We start from the raw sequence: 14,979 nt of genomic DNA, 5'->3' as shown, positions 1-14,979 counted from the left end.
ATTCTAAAGCTCTTACCTCCTGCTGCTCTGACCAGTTTCGATCCACTGCCCTAGGAGAGCCCAATAAATAATTTATGGATATGACAAAGGACAATCATGTATACTCATTTCAAATGGCTTCACTTATTTAGTGGTACATTAATAATGCACCAGAATGGGAAAATATTGTCCAGTAAATTTACACACACACACACACACACACACACACACTAATTTCAAATGTAGCTATCCACATGTTGAAGACTTAAATATGAAATGCAATATTATGTGGAATCTCAGGAACAGAAATTTAGCCTAAAATTATCCAGAAAACTCTTCCAATGATGAAAAAGATACTTGAATCATTTTAAACTGAATAAATTTAGCATGTCCTTATACAGTCTCAGGGATACAAGGAGTAAGACTGAATTCTCATCTCCCAGGCCAGCATTTGGAATAGATGGCCTGGCTCTTGCCTAGCCAATCCCTGGAGTTCATTCATTGAGAACCTCCTCTCCAGCTTTCAGTTGCCTCAGTCTACCATTATATTGGAAACCGTTTCTCTCTTGTAACCTGCACCACCCTTCTTTTTCTTTCATTGCAGTCCATACCTCTAGACTCTACTAGAACTTGGCAGTGTCATCCATTTGGTAATGGCTTTACAACCATGAAAGAAGCAAGACTGACAGTGTCTCAGAGTCTTATTTCAGAAAGGCGCTGATGTCGGGTAATGTGTTAGAATCGCTAAAAGAACTCCCTGAGAGGCCATTATTTCAATCTGTGGAGATGAGACCTGTGTTGCAATGGAAGTCTCGAAGTGTTAGAGAGTCCAGGGCTATGGGATATCCACCAAGGGAGCTAAAGACAGGAGGTGGGCTGGAAAGAGGGAAGGAGGAGGGAGAGACAAGAAAGGGGAGAGAGGGAGAAAGGAGAGAGATTTGTTGGCAATGAAGCCGGAAGGATGAGGCTACTTAAGCCCTTTGGAGCCCAGGAAAAGACCCATATTCCACATGGGGTTGCAGCATGTGGTCTTTGTCCTTTTGGGTTGTGTTTTGCACTTTCCATATCATTCCTTGCTCTGTGCCTTTTCTTCCATATTGAACCGGAAATGTCTACTTTTTGCCATTGCATGTTGAGAATATACAACTTGTTTTTATTTTACAGGAACATACAGTTTATAGAGATTGCCTTGATTCTTAGAAGAGACTTTGGCTTGTTAAACTCCTGAAATTGTTCCTGCCTGTGGGGACTTTTGAAATTGGATTGCATTATGAGATAAATTCAAGACTTTGGAGACAAGGGGTAGATTTAAAGTGATATGTTCTGGTGTTAAGTTCACAAAGGGTAGAGTTGTGATGGTTAAACTCAGTTGCTCATTTCATGCATTCTGGACTCACCTGGGAGATGGGCTTTGGGTGTGCCTCTGGGAATTACCTTGATTGGGCTAATTGAGATGATCTTCCAATTGTGGGCAGTATCATTCTCTGGGCTTGTATCCAAGTGACTTGAACATAGCATTCATCATTTTCTGCTTCTTGACTGCAGATAGAATGGAACTAGCTGGATCTTACCAGTGTGACTTTCCAGACATGATGGATTGATTGTAACCTCGAATTCTACACCAGCACAAACCGTTTCTCCCTTAAGTTGCTATTGTTAGAATATTTTATCACAGCATGTAGAAAAGTAACCATGACAAAATCTAATTATATTTGTAGTGTGTTATGCAAAATATTTTTTAGAAAGCCATCTATGTATAGATAAAAGCCTGAGCTGTCACCTTGTTATATACAACAACTTAAATTGTCAGCTTCATACCTAGGTGACATAAGTTTGATTCTAAAATGGTATTATCCTTATTTTACATCACAGTAAAAACTTGTAGATGTTTGGTTGGAAAACACAAGGCTGACAAATTTAGGAGTATCAAAGAATTTACAAAACAACTTTCAAATCTTGTCACTTTCTGTGTTTTTACGTGTTTTTTCTCTCTTCTGCATGCTAACTTCATCTTTTTTTCAACCTTTGAAAATAGGTTTTTCTCTTACCATATATTCTGTTTATAGTTTTCTCTCCCTCAACTCTTTCCAGTTCCTCCTCACCTCCATTCCCCTCCAGATCCATTCCCTTCCTGTCTCTCAGAAAAGAATAGAATTCTAAGAGATAACAACCAAATATGACAAAAGAAGATAGAGCAAAAACTTTTATATTCAAGGACACAAACTACCAAATAGGACACAGCAACCAAATAGGAGGAAAAATGTCTCAAGAGTAGGCAAAAGTCTGACACCCACTTATTTTCAAAGTCAGATTCCCATAAAAATAGTAAGCTAGTAACTGTACTATACATGCAGAAGACCTGGTACAGATATGTGGTAGCATTGTGCTTGCTTATTCAGTATTTTTGTGAGCTTATATGAGCCTTGCTTAATTGATTCAGAGGACTCTGTTCTCCTGGTATCCTTCTGACTCTTTCAATAATTCTTCCTCCACTCCCATAGGATTCTCTGAAGTTTGAGGAAAGGGATTTAATGGAGACCTCCAATTCTGACTCTCTCTCTCTCTCTCTCTCTCTCTCTCTCTCTCTCTCTCTCTCCATAATATCTTGCTATAGGTTTTTACATCTGTTTCAACCTACTGCCAGGGAAAGCCTCTCTAATAATGGTTGGATAAGGCACTGATCTATGAGTACAACATAATATCATTAGGAATTATTTAATTGATTTTTTTTTGACTAATTGTGTTTGGTTTTAACCTATATCTTTGGGCTATCTATTCTCTGACTCTTGGTTGCACGAGTAGTGTTAAGTATGGGTTCCTTCTCATGGAGTGGGTCTTAAGTTAAATCAGACATTGGCTGACAACTCTTACAAGTTCTGCACCACCATTGCCATAGTATACTTTGCAAGCAGGATAGATTGTAGGCAAAAGGTTTTGTGGCTGGGTTGACATCCATGTTCCTCTTTTGGTAGCCTGAAGAGTACCTTTCTACACCAAAGCTTCTGGAATGTAAGGGTGAAGGTTCCATGCTATACCTCTCCCTGTTTAATCATGTGAATATTGTCCTTGACAATGGGGACTCCGTTGTCAATTTGGGGAGAACAATCCTTTTTCTTAGCACCATCTGATTTATTTGTGGGCTTCCACTGTACACCTTTGCCCAACAACTCAACTGAATGTAATCTAGTCCTTGCACTGGAACCCCCTTGCTTGGCTACACGTGGTGGCCAGTTGAGACTCTGTATGTCCTGTTACTAGGAGTCTTCACTAAAATCATCATAGATTCTAAGAATTTCCCCTGCACTTGGTTTTCATGCCAGGCTCTAAGTGTCCCCTAATTCCAGCCATCTCTCTCCATACTCTCTGCCTTCGTCCCAACTCCCCTGACCTGATACCTCCTGTTCACCCTGTAAAATCTATTCTATTTCTTCTTCTGAATGGCTAAGATTAAAAACTCAGGAGACAGCAGGAACACTCCTCCACTGCTGGTGGGCTTGCAAGAGGGTACAACCACTCTGTAAATCAATCTAGCGGTTCCTCAGAAAACTGGACATGACACTTCTGGAGGACCCTGCTATACCTCTCCTGGGCATATACCCAAAGGATTCCCCAGCATGCAATAAAGACACATGCTCCATTATGTTCATAGCAGATTATTTATAATAGCCAGAAGCTGGAAAGAACCCAGATGTCCCTCAATGGAGGAATAGATACAGAAAATGTGGTATATTTACACAATGGAATACTACTCAGCAGTTAAAAACAATGAATTCACGAACTTTTTAGGCAAATGGTTGGATCTGGAAAATATCATCCTAAGTGAGGTAACCCAATCACAAAAGAATACACATGGAATGCAATCTCTGATAAGTGGATATTAATTAGCCCAGAAGCTCTGAATACCCAAGGCACAATTAGCATAACAAATGACTCCCATGAAGAAGTATGGAGAGGGTCCTGATCCTGGAAAGGATTGATCTAGCATTGGAAGGGAGTATCAGGACAGAGAAAAAGGAGAGAGGTGATTGGAGAATGGGTGGAGAGAAGAAGGTTTATAGACATATGGGAAGGGGGGGACTGGGAAAAGGGAAATCATTTGGAATGCAAACAAAAAATATAGAAAATAGAAATATATAATAATAATAATAATAATAAAGAGATATCTTGTGTTACCCAGACTACTCCTCTTGACCTAATTTCACTGCATCTGTGGATTATAGCTTGGCTAGTTAACAGGCAATATCTAGTTAAAAGTGTATACCTACAATATTTGTCTTTCTTGGTCTGGCTTAATTCACCTGAGTTTTTTCCTAGTTCTATCTATTTGTCTTCAAGTTTCATGTTTTGTTTTTTTTGTTTTAAACACCGAGTAATACTCCATTGTGCAAATGTACCACATCTTCTTATCTATGTTTTGCTTGAGGGACATCTAGGCTGTTTCCAGGGTCTGACTATTATGAATAGAGCAGAAGTGAACATGGTTGAATAAACATCTTGTGGTAGGATGAAGTGTTCTTTGATATGTGCCCAAGAGTGTTCTACCTGGGTCTCGACATAGATCAGTTACCAGTTTTCTAAAGAACCAGCATATTGATTCCCATAGCGGCTGTTCAAATTTGCACTCTCACTAGCAATAGAGGAGTGTTCCTCCTTCTCCACATCCTTGCCACCATGAGCTGTCACTTGTTACTGAGCGTAGCCATTGTGACATGTGTAAGATTTATTCTTAAAGTAGTTTTAATTTGGCTTTCCCTGCTGGCTAAAGATGTTGAACATTTCTTTAAGTGTCTCCCAGCCATTTGAAATTACGCTATTGAGGGTTCTTTGTGTAGATTTGTACCCTACTTTAGAACTATAGTATTATTATTTATTTTTACATATAGTATCTTGAGTTCTTTATATATTTTGGATATTAGTCTTCTGTCAGTTTAGAGTTGGCAAACATCTTCCCCATTCTCTAGACTCTCATTTTTGGCCTATTGATGATGTTTTTTTGGGGGGTTGTTTTTTTTTTTTGAGACAGAGTTTCTCTGTATAGCCCTGGCTGTCCTGGAACTCACTCTGTAGACCTGGCTGGCCGCGAACTCAGAAATCCACCTGCCTCTGCCTCCTAAGTGCTGGGATTAAAGGCATGTGCCACCACTGCCCGTCTGATATTCTTTGCCTTACAGAAACATTTCAGTTTCATGAGGACCATTGTGCAGTGTGATAAGTATGAATCTTCTACATTCTTCTAATGCAGACATTCAGTTTGACTAGCAGCATTTGCTGAAGATGCTGTCTTTTTCCAGTGTTTATTTTTTGGCTTCTTTATAAAAAAATCAGGTGCCCATAGGTGTGTCAATTTACATCTTCAATTTGATTCCATTGATCAATGTGTCAATTTTTATGCCAATACTAGGAGAATTTTACTATTTATAGCTCTGTAGTACAACTTGAAATCAGGGATGTTGATGAAGTCCAGCAGGTGTTTTTTTTTTTTGTTTTTGTTTTTGTTTTTGTTTTTGTTTTTTGTTTTTGTTTTTATTTTTGTTTTTGATTTGGTTTCTTTTTTTATTGTATGAAATTGTTTTAGCTATCCTGGGTTTTTTTGTTTGTTTGTTTTGTTTTGTTTTCCCATATGAAGTTTTTCATGGTCTCTAAAGAATTGTGTTGGGATTTTGATGGGGATTTCATCGAATCTGTAGATTTGTTTTGTAGGATGGCATTTTTACTATGTTAATCCTACTGTTCCCCGAGCATAGATGATGTTTCTGTCTTCTGCCACCTTCTTCAATTTCTTTCTACAAAGACTTAAGTTTTTTCCACACACGACTTTCATTTATTGGTTAGAATTTCCTCAGCATATTTTATATTATTTAAGGCTATTGTGAAAGGTAGTTTTGCTTATTTCTTTTTCAGTCCATTTATCATTTTTATATAGGAGGGCTACAAATCTTTGTGAGTTAATTTTGTATCCAGCTACTTTGCTGAAACTGTTAATCATCTGTATGAGTTTCCCAGTGGAATTTTTCTGGTCAGGTATGTACACTATCATATCATGTGTAAATAAAGATATGGTATATGAAAGACCAAGACGTTACAGAGCTTCATGGACTGTGTTGAAAAGAATATAGAATCCTACCCTGCAACTGAAGATGTTTGTTTTATGGCATAGTTCATCCAAATTCCTTATAGCCTAGGCACAGTGAATGTTGCCATAGTGAACTGAACAACCAGAGTTAGGTTTTGGAGCCCTGTTTGCAAAGGCTCAACAAGAGGGGCTCTATTTCTCTGCTAGGAGATGATCAGCCAAGAAAAGTTTTCACCTGTGTGTTGAGTGGATGAAATCCATGTGTAGTGAGCCAGAGAGTCACCAGAGCAGAAGGCAGCCTTGATGGTGGGTGTTTGAGGTCACGGAGTGTATTCTTCCATTAAGGGACTCAAACTTCTCTCAATCAAGATACAATGGAATGAATGTCTAATGATCTTCATCACCCTTCAGTGGCACAGGCAGATATTTGAAACTCTTTCTTTTCAGAGAAAATCCCAGACTCAATGAAGCTAAATGGTTTAGGCCACAATATATAGCTGAATATCAAATGAGATTTCAAATCCAGTTCAGCTTTTGAAATTGTTTCTCAATCACTGCTTCTGATGACACGTGGCTTTGACATCTGCTCACAGCTCTAATATCTTTCATCCAGTCTAATATATGGAGTTGTGCTGTCCTTCTTCTGGGCACCTATCACTCTTTCCTCACAGAATCAAGAATAAGAGGACGTGTGCATATTCAGATCCCATTGTATTCATTCCATTTTTTTTTTTATTTGAGAAACTGTCTTCTGTAATTCTGTCTGGCTTGAAACGAGCTGAGAATGACTTTCAACTTTGGATGTTCCTGCCTTTGCTTCCCAGGCTCTGGAATTGCAAACACACATGACCATATGTTTGCTTTGCAGCCGTAGACATTGCACTCAGGGCTTTGTGAATGCTAGGCAAGCACTGTCCAACCTGAGCCACATCCTCCCAGTTGATGTAGATCTTCATATTAAGTTGCATTTCATTTCCTCTCTAAGTAACTCAGAACTTAGAAAAGCATTCCCTTCCCGCTGATGCTGGATGTGTGCCATTTTTGCTGGAAGTGTTCATTAATCTACTAGAGAGGATGTGTCTGCCCCAAACAGTAACTCTTACAGACAGTGAAGAAGGGAGAAGGTCATGAGTGAAATTTAAATTGTGGCATCTTGCTCAGGATAGGAGGTATCAATCTAGGAAGAAAAGCAAGCTGGCAGCTTCACATAGTTTTTCTGTTTATTATATACAGAATGAATCTTTAAAAAATAATCTTACTAGATAATTCATGAGAGAGAAGTATCCCCTGCCAAACCCATGAAAAATCCTAGGTGCAAAAGGAGAAAGAGGCAAGGTATAGTGTGTATAGGTGCTTACATGTATATTTCATATTATTGTTAATCACTTAAATATACCTAAGCTTGTTTATAAAATTTTCTGTATTAATTATATGCATTAAAAGCTACAAATAAAAATAATTAAGACAACATAAACTACCTCTTCCTGCCATTTCATGTTATGACCTTAAGGTATTGCTATAGTCATCAACTTTGGGAATAAGAGACATAAAGACAAGGTATTCACTTCACCCTGTTTCCCCAATGGGACTGAAACTTGGACTTTTTTCATATTATCATGGTTATAGAAGGCAAGCAGTACTCTCTTAAGTTGGATGGGTAATGCAACATGCACAGGTCACATGATCCATATTTTAGAATATACTGAACTTGGCTTTATTTCTGGTAACACATATACCTGGCACAATACATTCCTGAGGATGAGTTTTCTTTGAGCACAATATGCTCCATTTCACTGAGAATTCCATTAAAACAAATGGATTTTCTGCTCTGAAATAGTCTACTAGTGCTCTCATACTAACTCACATCACACAAAAAATGAGCATTTTACTAGAGCATTTTTAGAATTTAACTCTACTCAGCTTAATTTCTTTAAACCCCACAGTGATACTTGATGCTACAATGGAAGAAATAACTATAGGCAGAGGGTTATAAATCAAAAGACACTGCAGAAAAGAAAAGGCTGTTGGAAAAAATAATTGGTTATAACTCATGTTTTTGTTTCCAAATCTATCCATCATAGAGATTGATCTGGTGAAATGTTACATTGATTTCTTAGTATGGAAATAGCTTCTGCAAGATAGACCCCGGGACTCATGGTACCTGAGCAAGGCAACTAGCTATGTGGCAAAATATAGGTTGCAATAAATAGGTTAACCCAAATTATGATTCTAGTCAGAGAAGAGCCTAACTACATGGTCAAGGTATTTATAAACATATTTTGAGTCTGAGTATTGTTTCTGGGAGCGTGGGGCTGGGAGGAAGACCAGGACTTAACTTCAATAGCCCACCACTTATTTATGATTCTATGACTTCAGGTGTCTGTTGCTAATTTGTGGTACAGAACTGCTAAATATAAAATTTCAGGGGTTGGAGAGGTGGCTCAGTGGGTAAGAGCACTGACTGCTCTTCCAGAGGTCCTGAGTTCAAATCCCAGCAACCACATGGTGGCTCACAGCCATCCGTAATGAGATCCAATTCTCTCTTCCAGTGTGCCTGAAGACAGCTACAGTGTACTTACATATATAAATAAATCACTAAAAAAAAATAAAATGAAATTTCAGAACTAAACATTCATAAGATTAATGCTGTGCATTATTCTAAGAAGCATGATGAATGGTGAAACAATCTCACTATGTTGCATCCAGGATATGAATCATCTCCAGAATGTCTGTGCTGTATATGACAGTCACCCCGCAGTCACACAGTAACAGTCTATTATTGGTGTACTATAGTCTTCTTCTCTTTTGACCCAGGGCTTACTTAATAGTGTCATTCTATTGTATTCACAGTCATTGTTACTCTTTTACTGTTCCTAATCAATCCATTAAACTTTTTTCATAGGAATGCCTACAGAGATAAAATGGGGGTATGTGTAGAGTTCGATACTTACTATCCATGGTTTCAAGCATGCACTATGGGTATCAAAATACATTCTTATACAGATAAAGGAAATCACCATATGTAGTTCAACCACTGTGTCCTGTGCATAGTTGCTTAATGGCTATACTCTATTTTAATCCTCAAAAGACCAGAGCAGAGGAATTTAAGGATAAAGGCAAAATGAGTAGCTGACTGAGAACAGCTCTTTCTGATGTCTAGCTACATGGCAGAATGTAAATGCGTTATCTCAAATTATGATTCTAGTCAGAGAAGAGCCTGGATGTATTGTCAAGATATCTGTAGATATATTTTGAGTCTGCGTCTTGTTGCTGGGAGCATGGGGCTTGGAGGAAATACTGGGATTAATTTCAATAGTTCACCATTTATTTTATGATTCTATGACTTCAGCTGTCTGCTGCTAACTGTAGACACGTGGGTGCCATTTCTCTCCCATTTATCTCAACATATGTTTTGAAAAAGACTGGACATTGGGAAGTATTTTCTGAGGAATATGCTAATCATCTTTCCACCACTATAATAAATACCTAGACAATCAACTTAAAATGAAAAAAGACTGATTTTTGTCTGAGTGTGAAGGTTCCAGTATATGATTAGGCAGGAATCACTTTTAGGTTGTGGATATCCTCTTGGTGGTGAGTAAGGGCAGGAGACTATCATAAACAAAACCGCTTATCTTATGGCCAGGAGACATCAATGTATAGGAAAGGCCTAAGGGTTTACTATCACTTAGAACGGCATAGCTCAATGACATAAAGGTTTATTACAAGACCCCATCTATAGAAACCTTCAAAATCTAATAGCACCAACCCATGGACCAAGTATATGGAGCTTTGTGGGATGCCCAAGATCCAAAGTACAATAAAATTACCAATAGTGTTAGGCTATAAGGAATGAGGAAGGATTGGTATGGTAGAAAGGACATCAGAGTTCTGCCGATGCGAGGCAAGCACTGTACTATTGATATAAACCCAGTCCTAAGCAAGTTCTTTACAACATTTTAAATTATTATTATTATTGTTGTTGTTGTTGTTGTTATTGTTATTATTATTATTACACTTTGGCAAACCAAGTAATAGGTTTCAATACAGCACTTCTTATATACTTTACTATTTACTTAAAACACATTTTTTGAGACTTTTATACAATGTATTTTGATCACAGTTACTCTTCTACTCCTCTCAAAGATCCACCCCTACCTCACTACCCCTTCCAAACTTTGTGTCCTCATTTTAAAGAGTTTTTACTTTCTAATTACTCATATTTTGCTCACATAGTTTGTGTTGCTCGTGTGCTCATTGGTGTGAGATGAACTACTGAGGCATGGCCACCCAACCAAGGACCAGACTCTTCTTTTCATATATATTTAACTATTCTACATTATGATTGTAGCACCCTTCTCCTCCCATTCCTCCCTCACAGAGCCCCTCATTCACCCATCTCCCCTTCTCCTCTGAGAAGGGGAAGCCCTCCTCTACCAACCAACCCTGGCACCTCAAGTCTCTTCAGGACTAGATGCATTTTATCCTACAAGGCATCCCAGTTAGGGGAACAGGATCCACAGGCAGGCAACAGAGTCATGGACAACCCCCATCCAGTTGTTTGGGGAGCTGAATGAATATCTGCACATTTGCTGCATATGTGTGAGGCACCTAGGTCTAGCCCAGGCTTGCTCTTTGGTTGGTGGTTCAGTCTCTCAGACCCCTAAGGGTCCAGGTGAGCTGACTCTCTTAGTCTTCTTCTTATAAGGACCACACTCTTAAAGAAAACTAACTCTCACTCTCCTATAAGGCTTTGACTGCCAAGAGTTCCTTATTTAGTCATAGGGGCTCCTGATTCTCTATAACTCCCATGCTGGAATGTTGACTGAAATGATCTTGTCCCTGTCCTGTTCAGGCAACCCCAGCTGCTGTGGGTTCATGAGTACAGTGGTCCTGTCATGCCCAGAAGACCAGCCTCCCTCTAGCCTTTATTCTCTCTCCACCCTCTCTTCTGTGATGGTGCCCCAGTCTGAGGGGAGTGACAAGGACATCTCATCTGGACTCAGTACTTTACTAACACTTAGCACTGTACTTTGATTAGCTCTGGGTTTCTGTGTTAGTCACCATTTAACAAAAACACAACTTCTCCAATGAGACCCGTGTGCTATGCTAATCTACAGGTTGAGAGGTATGAATTTAGAGAGCAGTTTGATGCTATGCCTATTTAGCAGCATACGAGTTCACCCATGAGGCCTTTGAGCCTCCCCACCACAAGAGCTCTTTAAATTACCAGATTTAAAATACTAGGCATCTATTTCTGTTTTGTAGAGTGGTTGATTGGTTATGCTTATAACATTTTTTTCCGCTATTGTAACCCCAAAGCTTACATAGCACCTCCTGGTATTTTTTTTCAAAAAAAAAAAAAAAGTTTACTTTTCCATTACAGATGTTTGTGAGCCATAATGTGGGTGCTGGGACTTGAACTCAGGACCTCTGAAAGAGCAGTCAGTCCTCTTAACTACGGAGCCATCTCTGCAGCCCCTTTTAAAGTTCTTATACATGATATGGCACATGATTTTAACAAACCTGTGAGTGAGGTATCATTCCCCGAGGCACTAAGAAATACAACAACAAATATAAGAAATTTGTAAAAAAAAAAAATCTATGTATTGAGGCCTCATCAGATATTAAAAGTTGTTAATCAATATTTATATCCTGCAAATTATAATACTAATTGACCAGGCAAAGTTAGTGAGTTCTGGTACAATAGTAGCCTGACTGTTTTGGGAGTAGCTAGCCTTTTTTTTTTTTTTTTTTAAATTGAATTTGCTGTTGTAACAGACTTGTTAAGCTGACTTCCAAATTTATGTGATTCTACCCAAAGGTCAATGCTATTCTTATCCTTTGCCTAAGCAGGTTCTGATCCCTATGCAAGCAATTAATGTGGAGACTTTGAGTTGTCAGAGTGAGAAAGACAAGTGATGATGTAATAATAGACTCAAATTGGGACATCAACATCACTCCTTCCTAATCTAAGGAACACTGAGAGGGTGGAGAGGCTGGACAAGCCAGAGGATAAGGAGGTATGGTACTAAAGACATCTTCTGTACATAATGTGGTGGTCCTGTTCATGAAGCCACTGCATAGGGATCAGCACAAAATTAGATCTGTCAGCATCTCTACAGCACTAGGAGTGTGGATTAGAAGGCTTTTGTGGCCACCTTAGCATGGTTATCTTTGTTCAGGTACCTGTTGTGTTGATGTTGGTGAGACTTTATTGGTGAAGCCACAAATTTGAAAGTAAAAAAAGGAGAGATGTATGCAAGGATATAGAGGGAGGAAAGGGAAATAGTATTATCTCAGTATACGAAAGGTTAAAAAAGTATTAACTCCTAGATCAGGTTATTTAGATTCAAATTTCAAGTTTGCTAAAGATGTTTTTAAACCTCAGCTTAGTTACCACCCTATTTCTTAGATCCTTCATCTGTAAAATAAAGATAAGCATTATTCTAAGAAGTTCAGTTCAGTAGAAGGGAAGCTTCTTGGGAAGATGAATGGTCATCAATGAGAGCAGTGCTGGTGGTAATAACTAATGCACTACATGTGCTCTAAACTCTCAAGGAGCAATGATAAAAAGTAACTGTTTGATTAGTACAACTAATAAATAATGGGCAAAAGGCAATCTAATGCATTTTCTACACTTAGTGTTAAAACACAAACATTAATATAATAGACAATAATAACACCAGGAAATAGGAGATGGGTGTCTGGGCTTTGAAGACAGACAGATTTGTGTCTGGTTCCTGCTCTGCCAGTCACTGCTTGTGGAGTTCCTGGTGCTTACTGAATCACTGAGTCTCAGTGTCCAGTGTCATGTGTTTGGCTACTTGTATCACGTTAGTTTCTTCTTTGGAAATTTGCTCAGGGAAACTCAGTTCCACAGAGAAATATGACAACATCAAGTATAGTCTTTCATTCCCTCAACCACTTCTTCAATCTGAAAACAGTACTAAAACGACAAACACTCCATGATCACCTCGAGGGTTACCGGCATTTACCTCCTGCTCACCTCCTGCATCCACCTGATTCCAGTTAGTCTGTCTTTGAGACACTTTAGCCTTACATTAATTTTGGAACTTGAGATATCTGTAGAGGCTGTAGTAACACAACTAGAAACCAATATTTACAATGTGCTTATTATAGGACAGGAGTTTAAGAGACTAATTTGACCTTCTTAACAGTCACCTATGTTGTATATTTGTGTAGGTATATTTTATAAAGTGACATAGAAGCTGAAGATGGGTCCTGCCCAGAGTCACGCAGCCAGTGCAAAGCTAGGACGTAAATGGAGGGAGTTTATTGTCAACTCAGGTCTAGTTTTCATTCTTTATTGCTCTGATGCAAATTCCTGGGACAGTTGAATAAAGGGATGGCTTGTTTTGGCTATCACTTGATGATCATTTTTAAATTCATATGCGGAAAAATTCTCTTCTTACTATATTTTAAACATTTCTTGGATATCTTTTTTATATTGTTCAAGTGAAAAATCATTTGAGAGTTTGTTACTTTTTAAATTTTTAATTAAAATGCTTATATTTATAATTTAATTATATTTCTTTTTTTATCTGTCCTCACTTCAAACCCTCCTATATAACTCTCCTCACTCTCCTTTGAATTCATGGCCTCAGGGTGATATTTTCCAGTTTCATTCATTTGCCTGCAAATTGTTTGATGTCTTTTTTAAAAAAAAAACATAGTCGAATTGTATTCCATTGTGTACAGATACCACATTTTCTTTGTATATTTGTTAGTTGAGATAAATCTATGTCACTTCCAGTTTCTGACTATTATGAATAAAGTTGCTATGAACATAGTTGAGCAAATGTCCTTGTGGTATGGTATAGCATATTTTGGGTATATGCCCAGGAGTGGTATGACTCTGGGTCTTGAGGTAGAACTATTCCCAGTTTTCCAAGAAATGGCCAAATTGATTCCCAAAGTAGTTCAAGTTTGCATTCCTACCAGCAATGGAAGACTCTTCTGAGTGAGGTAACCCAGGCCCAGAAAGACAAACATAGTATGTATTCCCTTATAAGTAGATATTAGCCATAAACTACAGGATATCCATAGGCTCAAAGAAACTAAGTAAAGTTTAGGTTTGGTGACTGTTTATAGGATGAATCCCCAGGTAGGACAGTCTCTGGGTGGCCTTTTCTTCAGTCTCTGCTCCACACTTTGTCTCCTTTATTGTTCCTGTGAGTATTTTGTTCCCTTGCTCGGAGGAACCAAAGCACTCTCACTTAAGTCCTCCTTCTTCTTGAGCTTCCTGTGCTGGATGGATGACAAGAGGTGTCTATAAAAAGGAGCATGCCATGGTTGTCCCTGGAAGAGCCTTGCCAGAGCCTTACAAATACAGAGGCAGATGCTAGCAGCCAACCATGGGCATGGGATCCCCAATGGAGGAGCAGGAGGGTGGTCTGAAGGAGCTGAAGGGGTTTACAGACCCATGGGAAGATACACATGGTTCCAGCCAAAAATGTGGCAGAGGAATGCCTTGTTGGGCATTAGTGTGAGGAGTGGTCCTTGGCCAGGTGAAGGCTCAATAGATGCCCCAACAAAGGGAAATGGAGGAGGGGGAGGTGGGAGTGGCTTGGGTGGAGGGACATGTACATGGAGGCAGGGGGAGGGAGGAAGTGTTGGGGGTCTTTGGGGAGGGGGGAAATCGGGAAAGATTTTACCATTGGAAATGTAAATGAAGATAATATTTAATAAATAAAATTTAAAAAAAGGAAGCTAAGTAACAAAAAGGGACCAAGAGAGGATGCTTGAGTCTCTGAAGGGAATATAGAACAGGGACCATGCATGGATGGAGAGAGAGAGAGAGAGAGAACTGGGTGGAAGAGGGGGAAGGGAGGGGAACAGGAGCAGGGATCAGGTGTAGGGATGGGACTTCCATTGGAGAGCAGGGGCACCAACATACCCACAAA

The sequence above is a fragment of the Apodemus sylvaticus genome, chromosome 18 (genome assembly GCF_947179515.1).
Source record: "Apodemus sylvaticus chromosome 18, mApoSyl1.1, whole genome shotgun sequence".
Lineage (NCBI taxonomy): Eukaryota > Metazoa > Chordata > Mammalia > Rodentia > Muridae > Apodemus > Apodemus sylvaticus.
The sequence above is the reverse complement of the archived record's forward strand: the minus strand, read 5'-3'. Positions refer to the sequence as shown.